At 41.7% G+C, this 16937-nt stretch overlaps 1 protein-coding gene across 3 annotated transcripts in view; it reads left to right on the top strand.

The window, feature by feature from the left end:
- PRKN (parkin RBR E3 ubiquitin protein ligase) overlaps nt 1–16937 on the top strand; it is a 1278888-nt gene that overhangs the window by 1060978 nt on the left and 200973 nt on the right. The window lies entirely within an intron of this gene.

Genomic DNA, 16937 nt, shown 5'->3' with positions numbered 1-16937 from the left:
CATTGTTTGCAAACTTTGCCACCTCACCCCTTTTTCCAGATCATTTATGAATATGTTGAATAGTACTGGTCCCAGTACAGATCCTTGGGGGACCCTGCTATTTATCTTACTCTACTGTGGAAACTGACCATTTATTCCTACTCTTTGTTTCCTATCTTTTAACTAGTTACTGATCCATGAGACGACCTTCTATCTTATCCTATGGCTGCTTACTTTGCTTAAGAGGTTTTTGTGGGGGACCTTGTCAAAAGATTTCTGAAAGTCCAAGCACATTATATCAACTGGATCATCCTGGTCCATATGCTTGTTGACCTCCTCAAAGAATTCCAATAGATTGGTGAGACATGATTTGCAAAAGCCGTGTTGACTGTTTCCCAACACAACATGTTCATCTTTGTGCCTGATAATTCTGTTCTTTAATATAGTTTTAACCAATTTGCGTGGTACTGAAGTTAGGCTTATTGACCTGTGTCATAAATATAAAGGGAAGGGTAAACCCCTTTGAAATCCCTCCTGGCCAGGGGAAAGCTCCTCTCACCTGTAAAGGGTTAAGAAGCTAAAGGTAACCTCGCTGGCACCTGACCAAAATGACCAATGAGGAGACAAGATACTTTCAAAAGCTGGGAGGAGGGAGAGAAACAAAGGGTCTGTGTGTCTGTCTATATGCTGGTCTTTACCGGGGATAGACCAGGAATGGAGTCTTAGAACTTTTAGTAAGTAATCTAGCTAGGTATGTGTTAGATTATGATTTCTTTAAATGGCTGAGAAAAGAATTGTGCTGAATAGAATAACTATTTCTGTCTATGTATCTTTTTTGTAACTTAAGGTTTTGCCTAGAGGGGTTCTCTATGTTTTTGAATCTAATTACCCTGTAAGATATCTACCATCCTGATTTTACAGGGGGGATTTCTTTATTTCTATTTACTTCTATTTTTTATTAAAAGTCTTCTTCTAAAAAACTGAATGCTTTTTCATTGTTCTCAGATCCAAGGGTTTGGGTCTGTGGTCACCTATGCAAATTGGTGAGGCTTTTTATCCAACATTTCCCAGGAAAGGGGGGGGGTGCAAGTGTTGGGAGGATTGTTCATTGTTCTTAAGATCCAAGGGTCTGGGTCTGTGGTCACCTATGCAAATTGGTGAGGCTTTTTATCCAACATTTCCCAGGAAGTGGGGTGCAAGGTTTTGGGAAGTATTTTGGGGGGAAGGACGCATCCAAACAGCTCTTCCCCAGTAACCAGTATTAGTTTGGTGGTGGTAGCGGCCAGGCCAAGGACAACGGGTGGAATATTTTGTACCTTGGGGAAGTTTTGACCTAAGCTGGTAAAGATAAGCTTAGGAGGTTTTTCATGCAGGTCCCCACATCTGTACCCTAGAGTTCAGAGTGGGGGAGGAACCTTGACAACCTGTAATTGCCAGGATCGCCTCTGGAGCCTTTTTTTCAATATCGGTGTTATATTAGCTATCCTCCAGTCATCTGGTACAGAGGCTGATTTAAGGGATAGTTTACAAACCAAAGTCAGTAGTTCTGCAGTTTCATATTTGAGTTCCTTCAGAACCCTTGGGTGAATGCCATCTGGTCCTGGTGACTTATTTATCAATTTGTTATCAAATTTATCAAAACCTCCTCTATTGATACTTCATTCTGGGACAGTTCCTCAGATTTGTCACCTAAAAGAATGGCTCAGGTGTGGAATCTCCTGCACGTCCTCTGCAGTGAAGACCAATGCAAAGAATTCATTTAGCTTTTCCACAATGATCTTATCTGACTTTAGTACTCCTTTAGCACCTCAATCATCTAGTGGCCCCTCTGACTGTTTGGCAGGCTTCCTGCTTCTGATATACTTAAAAATTTTGCTGTTAGATTTTGTGTCTTTTGCTAGTTGCTCTTCAAATTATTTTTTGGACGGTCTAATTATACTTTTACACTTGGTTGCAAGAGTTTATGCTCCTTTCTATATTCCTGAGTAGGATTTGATTTCCAGTTTTCAAAGAAAGATGAAAAGAAAAGTGTACACAAATGGGTGTGTACAAAGTAATTAGCGTATGTAGTGTACCTTAGAAAGAAGAAGATTTATCATAAAAAGTACAAGGGCTAGATTTTTAAAGGTATTAGGTGGGTAAATTCCAATAAAAAGCTGACCAAAGTTGACCACTTTGACACTGAATTAGTTGTTAGTGAAAAAAGAGAAGACAAAAACTGTTACAAGATATTCCCCATGTGTATTTATGAAAGGGAAAAAAGTTGCATGATATTATACTGGATTATTTGAGAAATTTTATGTGATCGTATAATTAAAGACTGGGAAGTGAGATCCCTCTGGTATGGTGGAACAGCTGCTTTCCGCTGCTCTGTCAGTGTAATTTGGCCATAAAAGTGCATGAACCTGCTCAGGGAGGGTCATCTCAATATGAAGGTGAGTCTCTGATGGCATAGTGCTGATGTAGGTGTTCTTATCCATTGCCACATGTAGTACCATGCCAATCCTTAGCTCTCTTTTTGTCCCCTTGTGGCCATTGCATTCCAGAAATAAGTTATAGCAGCCATCAGAATGCTGTAACACAATGCAAGAGGTACAGCCTTCTGAGAACAACCTGAGGATCAGGGAAGTGCAAAGGTGAGTCACCTTTACATATCACTACCTCATAGGTACTCGATAGCCAATGACCTGGCCCAGGATTGTAATGGTTGTGCACGAGGGACAGAGTTAAGGTTATGCATATATGTGGTATGATATATCTAAGCAGAATTGTCTGCAAGGAGAATATTTTTTTCAGAGTTTTCCAGGAGATGTCAGCAAGTGTTCAAAAACAGATATGTACCCATTTGGTAGATAATATTCAGTATTCCTTAACTGATGTTTTTGGGAAGCCTGTTAAATGTTGCACCCTTTTGATTAAAAAAACAACAACCCCAAACTGGAATGGACTCTAGGTGAGCAGTAAAGACGATCAGTTTTTCAGTAATATTTTAAATGCATTGCAGAAAGAGAGCCGGATGTTAAAGTGTTTTGTTTATTTCATATGCAGATAATAAGTTGTGCTCCATAAAAATGGATAGGCCATCTTTGATGTTTATTGACAGATCTGCAGCAATGCATTCTTTATGAAATAGCATGGCATTGCTAATAAAGTGATCCCAACAGCCGAGCTTGTGCTGCTTAATTTGTTTGCATGGAGTGATATTATAATTCTGACACACTGAAAAATTGCCTCACAGAGACTCATATTGCATTTGTTGCTGAGTGCATCTTTGATATAACATTTGTTATTGCGGTGCTTGGGGTGTCTTCTGAGGAGTAATATTGTAAATGAAGCTGGGTGTATTATCCCCTTAATGTAGAATGGAGTTTTGCATCCAATTTTCAGTTTATATCAATTCTGCCTAGCCAGCTATTCACTGTAAGTGTTCTGTTCAGAAGTAAGGCCATCATATCAGTGCACAATCAGGAAAATCTCTAATTTTCTGCCGTTGGGAGCACTGATGCCTTTCCAAGTTTTCTCTTTGTCAAACCAGCCGCACTAACTATCTCCAGTAGTTATTACTGCCTTTTTTATAGCAGAAACATGACTCACCGTTTGTAATATAGGATCAGCTTGTCTTGCACATTGTTACTAAAATTATTCCTGAGTAGAGAGAGACTTAATTTCTTTTGTCCTGTATTTAACTTTAGATTTCATCCCCACATCAAATTATGCACTCAGGGACAAATTCTGATCCTTTTCACGCCAGTAGAAGTACAGGGAGACTTCAGTGGAGTTTCTCTGGATTTACACTGGCATAAATGAGAGCAGAATCTGATCCTTTGTGGGCATTTGTGTTCTGAGCTGCCAGTAAAATGTAAAAAGATTGTACTATGATGTCCTATTAGACTAGGAGGCCGGAAGGACAGTTTGTATTGAACACAGACATTTTTCATAATTATGTTGCCTGCAGGGTTACCACCTGTCCTAATTTGATCTGATTAAGGTGAAATGCAAAACTGTCTTCATTTCACAGAGGGTGGAACAGTGCCAGGTTCCATCACAGAGAGCGATAGAATGTGAATATATATATAGAATGTGAATACATATATTGCTGGTGGGGAGGAGGAAGGGGTATATTAGAAATAGCTAACGGAGTAAGAATTCAGCAGCACAAAAAGAATGCAGGTCACTTGTAAACAAATGCTTCACTCTTGAAAGTTTGGAGGTGATCATCTGCCGTTAAGATCTCTTTAGAAAGGAGTAAACCATAGTCTTTTGTCCAAATATTTTTGAGCTTTTTTGTGAGACATTACTTATTCCATGGCTTATTAAAATTCTCTCTTGGTTGGATGGGTTTTTGTCCATGAGCGTTTGCGTTTAGAGTAGCATAGGCTCGTTTCATTTACAGTCTGAACCACTAATGTAGCAGTCTAAATATTTGTCTAAGCTCTCAGTGAAAGACTTATGTTGGACTCATAAATGTTGTACAGCTATAAAGGAATTGCATGTGCTTTATGCATTGTTTATATAGAGTGACATCATATCGGGCAAAAAAATCCAGATGTAACAAAAGAAAGCTTTGCTATTTCTGGGTCACTAAATCTTATTTGCCATTCTACTCTCCAACAGTAATTGTTTAAGTAATACTTTGTGTGTTTGTGTGTATTTGGTTTCTTCTTTCAGATTTTTGGTGAACATTGACTTTTACTCTCCTGGTTACAGTAAATGACCTTTTTTATATTCCATTTTAATTTCCTTTACAACAGGTTTTGTAATTAGAAGAGGTGGAAATCTGTGTTTGTTCTTTGGCACCTGGCCACAATTTTCTTGATGGCAGAATGGGTTATTCCACATTACATGGCCTGCATTGTAGCCTTATTTGATGCAATATAAAGTGCTCATGTGACAAGGGATTTCATTGCAACATGAATTGCTGAGACAGCGCGCTCTCTCTCTCATTATAGAAGGGAAGTTTTTAAGTCAAGTTTTAAGTGCAACAAAAAATGTTTCCACTCAAAATCTGATTCACTGGACCTGCGGTATTATAATATACTTCTATTATCAAGCCATCAGTGGAAAAACTACTGTGTGAATTTTGGTTTCATTTCTATTTTAAAATCCTTTTAGTGCCTTCTACATTGCACTTGTTTCATTCTGGCATTCAGAAATGACAGTCTTTTCAAGAGATGGCCTTCAATAACTGGAAATGAAATTCTTAGATGGTTATTTTTGCCCTGTGTAGACTTTTATTCAGCAATAGTTGGGTTTTCTCTGAGAAGACAATTTCCACTCTTATAAAGTCTTCACCACATGCTGAAAGCTCCTGACCTCTCTCTTGCTTTCTGAAAAGGACTGGATCATCATCAAAGGCCAGTGCCAGCATGAAGGTGGGAATTCAAAAGAACAGAGTTTGCTTTGGAGATTTTGACTACTTTCTGAATAAAAGATGAAAAAAACCTTTCATGAATTGAGCTGATTGAGCTAAAAACCTAGTATACCAACAGTGCAAAACTCCTTTCAACCCAGATTGCTGCGATGAGATTTCCACTCTAACAAAGTTTATGCAGGTGAAGCCAGTAGAGAGATTTTATTCCAGGGGAAAGAGCTTAGAACCACTCCATTGTATCTCAGTTAAAAAGTTAATATTGTGATGAGTTTTGCTCTTACTTTTTTTTTTTTTGTATTGGTGGTGCCAAGATGTAAATACCTGTAAAAATAGGTTTTATAGCAATAGGTAACTATAAAAATCAGAACCGATTGTCGGGGACCGTGTCTGCAAAGTGTCTCTGTAAAATATGCAAAGAATGACATCCAGTTGGCACAAGTTTAGTAACTTTGTCGAGCTGTTGAGGGTCCCGGTTTAGTGTTCCATTGTTGATGGACAGTATGGACTCTGTTCTGACCTCTGATATGTAAGCACTATGCTCACTGACTTTATCAGGAACTGCATGGGTGTGCTTGAGGATAGAATTGGAACCTGGGAATGCAACATGAGTTGGTGCAGTCTGCTAAGTCTGCTCTGGAGTCTGGTCACTACGTGGTCTCATTCTACTGAGCAATATTGAGTTTGTTTGTTTTTTAGAAAATTTTAGATTTTGAGGAACTATTTGGATAGTTCACAGGCAGCAGTGCAGAGCATATCAACTACATTGCCAAAAATAGCATCCTGGCATTCTATAGTTCAGTGATTTAAGTGACGTTAAATCAATAATGTTTGTCCAGATCTGTTCTAAATATTTCCTTAAGCCCCCCCCCAAAAAACCCCTCCAACACAAACCAGTTATCTGGCCAGTTATCTTCTTTGTTTGTTGCAATGGGGAGAAGTAGTCTCCCTCAATGTGTTTTGGTGTTTTGTTTTGTTTTTTACTGCTACATGCAGCTGAGTTAAAAATTAATCCAGCCCCAAGCTGACTTTATCGGGGATACAATACAGTCTTTATAAATGACACCTTTTATTTGACAAGATTACATAGGAATTGATCCAGTGTAATACTTTCAATTGTTCTCAAAAATAAATAAATAGCATAGCTAGACTAATTGAATGTCACACAGGGTGTTACAGTGACTTGTAGTGGATACATGTATATTTTAATAAGCCTCTGATAATCAATATAGCTATTTAATTAGAATATTTCTGATTTCCTTAGGAAATGCAACTTAATAGAGGCGGTATTTAGTATGTGTACAAAATACACATTTGTTATGTACTTTTGCTGAATTGTCCTAGCACCCTGTCAGGGACTTTGGGTTTTGAATGCTGGTCATCAGGGCTCTTAAGCTTTCGGCAGTTCCAACCTCCCACCCTCTTAACAGCTGCTAGAATAGCAGCTGAACTCTAACAGGAGGACTCCAGTCCTAGGATCTGGTTGGTGGAACCCTGAGGGTCCTGATTTGTCCCCAGCCTCTATTTAACCCAAGCACAGGAAGAGGAAGTTGTCCATGTAACTGGGTTCTCCCTGCTCAGAATCACTTCTATTACTGATCTCCAAGTAATCTGACCAAGTATGAAACTGCAGAAAAACCTGAGAGTCTCTGGATTAAGTTTAGAAGCGTGAGCAACAAGGGTGATGTTGTGGTGGGAGTCTCCTATAGACCACCGGACCAGGGGGATGAGGTGGACGAGGCTTTCTTCCGGCAACTCGCAGAAGCTACTAGATCGCAGGCCCTGGTTCTCATGGGCGACTTCAATCATCTTGATATCTGCTGGGAGAGCAATACAGCGGTGCACAGACAATCCAGGAAGTTTTTGGAAAGGGTAGGGGACAATTTCCTGGTGCAAGTGCTGGAGGAACCAACTAGGGGCGGAGCTCTTCTTGACCTGCTGCTCACAAACTGGGAAGAATTAGTAGGGGAAGCAAAAGTGGATGGGAACCTGGGAGGCAGTGACCATGAGATGGTCGAGTTCAGGATCCTGACACAAGGAAGAAAGGAAAGCAGCAGAATACGGACCCTGGACTTCAGAAAAGCAGACTTTGACTCCCTGAGGGAACTGATGGGCAAGATCCCCTGGGAGAATAACATGAGGGGGAAAGGAGTCCAGGACAGCTGGCTGTATTTTAAAGAATCCTTATTGAGGTTACAGGGACAAACCATCCCTTTGTGTAGAAAGAATAGTAAATATGGCAGGCGACCAGCTTGGCTTAACAGTGAAATCCTTGTTGATCTTAAACACAAAAAAGAGGCTTACAAGAAGTGGAAGATTGGACAAATGACCAGGGATGAGTATATAAATATTGCTCGGGCATGTAGGAATGAAATCAGGAAGGCTAAATCACACCTGGAGTTGCAGCTAGCGAGGGATGTTAAGAGTAACAAGAAGGGTTTCTTCAGATATGTTGGCAATAAGAAGAAAGTCAAGGAAAGTGTGGGCCCCTTACTGACTGAGGGAGGCAACCTAGTGACAGAGGATGTGGAAAAAGCTAATGTACTCAATGCTTTTTTTGCCTCTGTCTTGACAAACAAGGTCAGCTCCCAGACTACTGCACAGCATGGGGAGGAGGTGGCCAGCCCTCTGTGGAGAAAGAAGTGGTTCGGGACTATTTAGAAAAACTGGACGTGCACAAGTCCATGGGGCCGGATGCGTTGCATCCGAGAGTGCTAAAAGAATTGGCGGATGTGATTGCAGAGCCATTGGCCATTATCTTTGAAAAGTCATGGCGATTGGGGGAAGTCCCGGAAGACTGGAAAAAGGCTAATGTAGTGCCAATCTTTAAAAAAGGGAAGAAGGAGGATCCTGGGAACTACAGGTCGGTCAGCCTCACCTCAGTCCCCGGAAAAATCATGGAGCATGTCCTCAAGGAATCAATTCTGAAGCACTTAGAGGAGAGGAAAGTGATCAGGAACAGCATGGATTCACCAAGGGCAAGTCATGCCTGACTAATTTAATTGCCTTCTATGATGAGATAACTGGTTCTATGGATGAAGGGAAAGCAGTGGACGTGTTATTCCTCAACTTTAGCAAAGCTTTTGACACGGTCTCCCACAGTATTCTTGTCAGCAAGTTAAAGAAGTATGGGCTGGATGGATGCACTACAAGGTGGGTAGAAAGTTGGCTAGATTGTCGGGCTCAATGGGTAGTGATCAATGGCTCCATGTCTAGTTGGCAGCCAGTATCTAGTGGAGTGCCCCAAGGGTCGGTCCTGGGGCCGGTTTTGTTCAATATCTTCATTAATGATCTGGAGGATGGTGTGGATTGCACCCTCAGCAAGTTTGCAGATGACACTAAACTGGGAGGAGTGGTGGATATGCTGGAGGATAGGGATAGGATACAGAGGGACCTAGACAAATTGGAGGATTGGGCCAAGGGAAATCTGATGAGGTTCAACAGGGACAAGTGCAGAGTCCTGCACTTAGGATGGAAGAATCCAATGCACCGCCACAGACTAGGGGCCGAATGGCTAGGCAGCAGTTCTGCAGAGAAGGACCTAGAGGTGACAGTGGACGAGAAGCTGGATATGAGTCAACAGTGTGCCCTTTTTGCCAAGAAGGCCAATGGCATTTTGGGGTGTATAAGTAGGGGCATTGCCAGCAGATCGAGGGATGTGATTGTTCCCCTCTATTCGACATTGGTGAGGCCTCATCTGGAGTACTGTGTCCAGTTTTGGGCTCCACACTACAAGAAGGATGTGGAGAAATTGGAGAGAGTCCAGTGAAGGGCAACAAAAACAATTAGGGGTCTGGAACACGTGACTTATGAGGAGAGGCTCAGGGAACTGGGATTGTTTAGTCTATGGAAGAGAAGAATGAGGGGGGATTTGATAGCTGCTTTTAACTACCTGAAAAGTGGATCCAAAGAGGATGGATCTAGACTATTCTCAGTGATAGCAGATGACAGGACAAGGAGTAATGGTCTCAAGTTGCAGTGGGGGAGATTTAGGTTGGATATTAGGAAAAACTTTTTCACTAGGAGGGTGGTGAAACACTGGAATGCATTACCTAGGGAGGTGGTGGAATCCCCTTCCTTAGAAGTTTTGAAGGTCAGGCTTGACAAAGCCCTGGCTGGGATGATTTAGTTGGGATTGGTCCTGCTCTGGGCAGGGGCTTGGACTAGATGACCTCCAGAGGTCCCTTCCAACTCTGTTATTCTATGATTCTATGACCCTGCCTCCCTCCTGACACCTGACTTTCAGTTTGCCCTCTGGGCTGTCTCAGATTCTGACATCCTGGCTATCTGACCAGCCTGACTCCTGCTCTGACCACTAGGTCAGACTGCCCATGTCTCAGTTGTGACACACCCTTACTTTACGGGTAACTGGATATTCTGGAAATAGCTCCATGTCTTGTCCACCATGCCTCCTGCCTCTCTTCCTTCAAGTTCCCGTCCAAAACCCACTTTTTTCAAAAGCCTGTTATGAAACCTAGTCTTTCTTCAAGAAGTAATTAAAAGAAATATAAGCATACAATCCCCCCCTCAACACACACAAAGAAAATATCTCCAAACCACTGTTGCCCAGTTTTTCATGTCAAGAGCCACCATTAGGAGGGGAGGGGCAGTTTAAAGTTGCCATTTCCCCCTTCCTGTCCTCTCTTCAGTTTCAAGTTGTAAAGAAAACTGAATTGGGTGTCTAAAACTGGCTCCCAAATCAGCTCTCACGCTAAACACTGACGACATAGCTGCTCTGCTGTATTTTCAGAGAATCAGCTGGGCCTGGAGAAGGTGAATGGTGGCTTCCTTTTTTGAGTCCTGCCTTTAGTGTCCCCATCCCTCCGAAACACACCCATCAAACTTTCCCAGCTGATCCCCTAAGAAATGCCTCTCCTCAGCCCCATTGCCTGAAAGAAACACCTGTTCTTTTCCCCCTGAGAGCCCCCAGCCTGGTCTCCCTCCAGTCAGCCCCCATGTACTCAGCCCATCTCTCCCTCCGCAAATCTCTAGTGTTCCTAGGCACATCCACCAACCACCAAATATTTCCCTCCTTTCCCTCTGACTCCTTAATGGCACTGCTTCCCCTCAAAAATTCCTTCCTTTCTGACCTGCTCTCCCTAACTTGCCCACTGCACCAAGTCAAATAATGAGCCTCCATGGCCTCTTCAAATCAGCTCCCTGCTGTTCCCTACTTCTTTTTGTGGGACTTGAGCTGCTGCTGTCCCTTTTCCTAGTGCTCTGTGCTATGGAAGACCCAGCTCTTCCTGCAGCAATTGCTGGGGTGCTTGTTTGGTTTCCCTCCCCATCTTGTGAAGACTGTGGCTCCAGCCCTTACTACCCGCTCCATTTGAGAGGGTACTATGTCTTCACTCCTCCTCTTCTAAAGAAAGCTGTCAGGGAACAAACTTTTCAATAAGCAATCACATGCACTTTTTCCTCTTAAAATGGTCCCTCTCCAGGGCCTAAGTTAAAGGGCCTGAGGACCACAAATGGACCCTGGGTTACAGGTTGGGCTCTAAATAAATGTTGTGGAACTAACAAGGCATGCTTCTCAGTCACTTTGCTTTTTGCTGCATCTCTGATGACAGATTTCATTGGTGCATTGTCTGTTTAGAACCCAATCTTGCAATCAGATTCTCAGTGTTGCCAGCTCTCATCAGTCATGGTATGTAGTGTTTTTCTTACAGCCTCAGCTGCTAGATTTAGTAGACTGCACGAGAATCTCAGCTTTCATTTAAAATAAAGCCAGTTTCTAACCCTCATGGTTCCTGATAAAAGTGTGAAAATGTGAAGCAAGTGCACCCTAACAGCTCAGAAACCAGAAGACAAACCAAAAGAACCCTATTTTTAAAAAAATTCCATGATTTTTAAGCCCATCTTATGAGGATATTTTTTGCCTTAATGCGTGATTTTTTTAACATTTGTGGTTCAACAATACTGGATCTTCATGGATGATTCTTACGCCTACATGGAAATCTACTGACTTCAAGAGCTTATGCAGATTGCAGGCTTGAGGCCTTAGATTGTAAATTGTTTGTGGCTGGAATTTTGGTCAGTTTATTTACCTTAAAGAGACGTATTATATAAATATTATCTATAAGTACAGGATGAGTCTATAAATTCAAGCAGTTTGAAGTCTGGCTACATTATGATATTGCATTACATAAGCAGCATTTGAAACAGGGGTGGGTAAACTTTTTGGCACGAGGGCCACATCGGGGTTGCAAAACTGTATGGAGGGCTGGGTACAGAAGTTTGTGCCTCCCCAAACAGCCTGGGCCCCACCCTATCCACCCCCTCCCACTTCCTGCCCCCTGACTGCCCCCCTCAGAACTTCTGACCCATCCAAACCCCCTGCTCCTTGTCCCCTGACTTCTCCCTCCTGGACTCCCCTGCCTGTAACCGCCCCCCCGGGACCCCATCCCCTATCCAATCCCCTCTTCTCCCTGTCCCCTGACTGCCCCGACCCCTATCCACACCCTTGCCCCCTGACAGGCCCCTGGGACCCCCCCATCCAACTCCGCCCTGCTCCCCGTCCCCTGACCGCCCCCACCAGAATCTCCACCCCATCCAACCGCCCCCTGCTCCCTGTCCCCTGACTGCCCCCCGAGGCCCCCTGCCCCTTATCCAACCCCATGCCCCCGCTCTCCGCCCCTTACCGTGCCACTCAAAGCAGCAGGAGCTTGCAGCCTCGCCGCCCAGCAGGAGCCAACTTCCTGCTGCCTGGCAGGAGTGGCAGGCAGGAGTGCTAGCTGGGCAGTGAGATGAAGCTGTGGGGGAGGGGGGACAGCAGGGGAGGAGCCGGGGGCTAGCCTCCCCGGCCAGGAGCTCAGGGGCTGGGCAGGACAGTCCCGCAGGCCAGATGTCACCCATGGGCCATAGTTTGCCCACCTCTGATTTAAAAAGTGATATTCAAGATTTTCCAAATGAAAACTATTGTTTATTAAGATTTGAAAACTATTATAATGACCTTCTTTGTGTGGGCTTTCTGCAAATAAATTTTTAGACCTCTCAGCATAGGCAATATTTTAAAGATAGGCTTTTACTCTTAATGACTACATATTACATGTCAATTACCTGTCACTAGATAGTCTTCATCACTCCTGTTTCTGTTTTCATAAAGTACAATATTTATTCCATAAAATGGGCTTTCCAATTTCCCTAACTTCCCCTTTGTTCATATTAGTACAAATATTGTGACTGAGAAAAGCTCTGTTGAAACATCAAAGATTTAATTAACACCAGTACAATGAAGTCACTAAATCCTTTGACATCACTGTCTGCTTCCATAAGAGTGATTACCGTATCACAGACTCAGGCTTCTTCTTCACTGGAAATGACACGAGCAGGATAAAGGTCTTATTTTGTATCAGTATTCTAATTAGTTGAATAGTTTGGAAGAGAACTAGGAAAATGACATGACAAATGAATGGACATTTATTATAGCTTCATGTTATCCTTCTTTTCCAGACATTTATAATTCCTCTCTCCCCCCCTCCCCCCAGTCACATTTTTCATGTTTGTACTCAGCCCAAATATGATTTATTTTTATTTAGAACATTAGAAAACAATCCATTCCACTGTTAGTTACCAAGCATAAAATTGTTTTGGGCAATTTTAATACATTTAGAACATTGTATATTTGCAAGCTTGTTATGTAGAGACCTGGAATCTTAAAACTTTACCTGCCCTGTGTGAGATAGCTTTGCTCTGTGGGAAGAATTCCTTTGAATAACATTGATTTCCTATATTCTCTTCCTGCTAGGGAAGTTGGAATTTTAAGGCTCCAGGACTTGAGCCCTCAAAGAAAATCATGTGCTTTCTAAAGTTCAAAAATGTTGGTTCAGAAATAAACTATAAGCAAGTGCAAATAATATTTGCTGTGCATAAGGGTTCAATCCTGCAAGATGCCAAGTGCTCTTGGCTATTCATCTGTTTAAAGTTAAGTGTATGTTTCAATTATGTGCACTGCATTAATGTGGTGCTTTGCTATTAATATTTTAAATAATATTTATATTTATGGATACTCAGTTACTCTTTAAGTAGTGGATAATCATTTAAAAACTAATTTAATTTATATTTTTGCCAGCTTATGTAATATCTAAGTTAAAAGAGTTGATTTGAATTTTCCACTGCTGTTTACAAGGGGGTTATATGAAGCAATAATTTTAAATAAGAATAAAAAACAGAGGCTAATTCTGTCAACTTGTCAGAGAAAAGGTAAAGATATGGGCAATTAAATTGGTAATAGTTGGAATCATGGTTTAATAGCAAATGTAACTGAAACTGTGTATTGTTCGCAGCAATGCAAATCAGAGGATTCATGATGCTTGTCATTTAAATTGGATTTTTTTAAATTTTGCTTGTTTGGTCTTCTCTTGGAGATATCTCCTCTTATGTGATCTAAATGAAAGTATTTTTATAAAGTGAATGCCGCAATGAAGTGAGATGGCAGTTCTGACAGTGTAAATTCCTGTATCTTAAAATGTACCTTTCACTCACAAATTACCCACATATTAGTTTGAATGAAATAATGACATGAAGCGAGAATGAAGTAACTTTGAAAATTACTGAAACAAATAAATTGGGATGAACATTGCAATAGAAACAAAGAATTATTTTTAGTCAATTTTTAAAAAGATGCATTGAGGTCATCTGTTCAGATGCTGGTTTTCTGCTCACTCAAATGTTGGTCCTGATTCTTCATGCTATCACACCAGGTTTATGACAGTGTAACTCCTTTGAAGTCAACATAGTCACCACAGAGTAAAAATGGCATAACAGAATAGAGAATTAGGCCAACTGTGTACTCATTGGATCCTATTCTGCTTCAGCAGTAGGCAAAAACCTGCAAGGTCATGGCAGCAAAACGAAGTATATGGAGGCCTCCATCATATAGACCTGAATTTAGTGGAAGAAGGAACTAGTAAACATTTTCAGTGTTGTTTTACCAGCCTGCAGATGAAATCACCCCAGTGTTTTGGCTTCTGATGAAAGGCATTTGTTCAGTGCTTTTGTCTTACTTCCTTTGATCACACTAGGTTTTTATATTTTTTGTGTATGTGTGTGGTCATTTCATCTATGTCTGTGGTTCATTTTTCAAGTCATAGTTAAGTGAGAAGGAAGAGGGGGAGAATAGAAAGTTACTGTAATTGATGAGGCTACAGTGCATTAGGGATTCTGTACTACAGAGGGCAGAAAAAATAATCCTCAAAGCATTCCACACAAAATAGCAGAAATCTGCAAAGTGCAGATTATTTATGCCATGTGCTACTGCCAGGAGCACATCAGAGAGCTAGAAATAATATTGATTTTCCCCCTAAGCTTTGGTGTTCCTGGTTTGCCAGTGAACCCCATGGATACCACACTTGCACTGTGATAATTGATGAGAAATTAAAAGGAAAATGTTTGAAGACTCTTATGGTTTTAATGCTCTTCAGTAGAATATATTTTTCAAAAACCCTTTCCTTTTGGTTTACAGTCTGGTTACAGTCTTCTTTACAAGTCATAGTGCAAAAACTAATCATCCCCAAAAGTTTCTTCAAAACTATTGGACATTATATAGAAAGGGGCCACAGTACTGGAGCATGCTTTACTAATGCCCACTTAAAGAAAACAAGCAATTGAAGTGGACATTTGAAATAAAATGAAGACACCCGGAAACATCCCAAGAGAGCAAAATAGCTGTTTTTGAACTTGTTCTTTTTATTGTGTGCCATGTTACTTCCTTATTTCCATTTTTCTAAAATAAAACTCCATTTGATTTGTTCACACAAGCAACATGAAGTTCTGATACATTGAAAGGACTTTTCACCAAGAAGTAGCTGTATTTGAATACAAAGATTTTCAATACAGTTGTCATTTCTGAACTGCTGGCCACCATCTTGCTAAACAGTGACATTCAATTATCAGTGAAAGATAATTAGTATATTAAGGAGTAAGAAGCTAAATGAAGTCGATACAGACAGAGTATGGGGAAAACAGAGAGAGAGATGTCAAAGATAATGCTGGAGTTGCAAGCCCAGCAAATGGGAAGGATAAAATGAAAATGAAAGGGTTATAAACACAGTTGAATTAAAATTCCCCTTTAAATTCAGTCAAGGTCATTTGTAGCACTGTTGGGGGAATAACTGATTTTTCAGTTTGCTGGCTGTTTTGAAAAATGGGCAAAAAAATAGTTTTGGGTCAACCCCAAGTGATTTTTTCGAAATTTTGGTGACTCTAAAAGTTGGGTAGAACAATTCATTTTGGATTGAATGAAACGTTTTGCTCAACCTGAAACGTTTTGTATTGATTTCAAAATTTTGTTTTCAAAACATAACATTTAAACACTTTGTTCAGAAAATGACAACAAATCGTTGTGACTTCTATAAAAAGGCCTTTTTTAAACTGAAACAATTTGGCAAATTTGACATGAATTAATGAAATGTTTTGGGCCGCCCAAATCTTCATTTTCTGCTGAAAAATGTTTTGGCGGATAATTTTTGCCCAGCTGCAGTTGTACGTGCACAAACCTATATGTGTATGGGGAAGAGGTGGACAAGGAAGAGGGTTTAAGGTATGAATTATTTTTAATAAAGGGGAAGAAACAATAGGACTTAACAAGAAATTTGAGACGAGTGAAGAATTATGATTGTTGCTATATGTTACAAGTGCTGCTGGATGTTTGTTGCTATGAAGCTCCAGTACTGACAGAGATCCTGAAAACCATCTTCAGCATTATCGGTAGCCCACTAATGCTAGTCGGTGAGGATGAGATTGTAACTCTTGGTAGCTGCACTGGCACTGGGGCAGGCACAAAAAATTTTAATTCCTCCCTTGCCATGGGAGAGGAGTAAATTTCTTAACCCCTTTCCATGGAGCAGCTTCCTTCCCCCTCCCGCTCAGGAATCAGGGCCTGCGGTAAACTAGTCTCCAGGCAACCTAATAAGCACAGCTGGCCTGCAGCAGGCTGCCTGATTAGCCATTTCACCTGATTGGCTGGAAAGGCCAGGAGACTGGCTCTTAAGCCAGCAGCAGCAGCAGCTGCTTGCAGGCTGTTCAGCACTCATATTAGCCACTGTGACTAGTCCAGTGTTGCCTTGTTCCTGATGCTTCTGCCTTGCCCGAGCCCTATCGCTGCCTGAGCCCCCATTTTGCCTGTTACTCTGCTTGCTCCAGGTGATTCTGGCTCTGACGCTTGGCTCTGCACTCTGGTTCCTGCCTCCGGCTTTGTCTCTGGGACCCAGTTCCTGACGTCCAGTTTGACTGTTACCTCTGGCTTCTGACTGTTCCCTCTGGCTCTCACCCTGGATTCTGACACCCACTCAACCCACTTGGCCTGTCTATCCACCTCCCAGTCACCTGACACCCCTCACTTATGTGTCCAGTCAGATACCCTGGTTGTGAGCAGGGGAGCATTGCTGCTTTCTGATCTTTCTTGTCCAGATTCTGGACTTCAGAACCCTACAACAAGGAGTATCAGGGGAGTGACCTCTGTTCTCCCCATTGTGGATGGAGTCACAGTCTGAGCAAGAGAGTGGGGGTGAGGTGAGAGCTTATTCCTTTTTCCCTGTGCTAATGTGTAAGGGCTGTGACAATCTAGCTCTAATCAAAAGCCTGGTAAACC

This window comes from Lepidochelys olivacea (genome assembly GCF_965140295.1).
Source record: "Lepidochelys olivacea isolate rLepOli2 genome assembly, chromosome: 3".
Taxonomy (NCBI): domain Eukaryota; kingdom Metazoa; phylum Chordata; order Testudines; family Cheloniidae; genus Lepidochelys; species Lepidochelys olivacea.
Note: the sequence above shows the minus strand (reverse complement) of the source record. Positions and strands in the feature narration are given on the sequence as shown.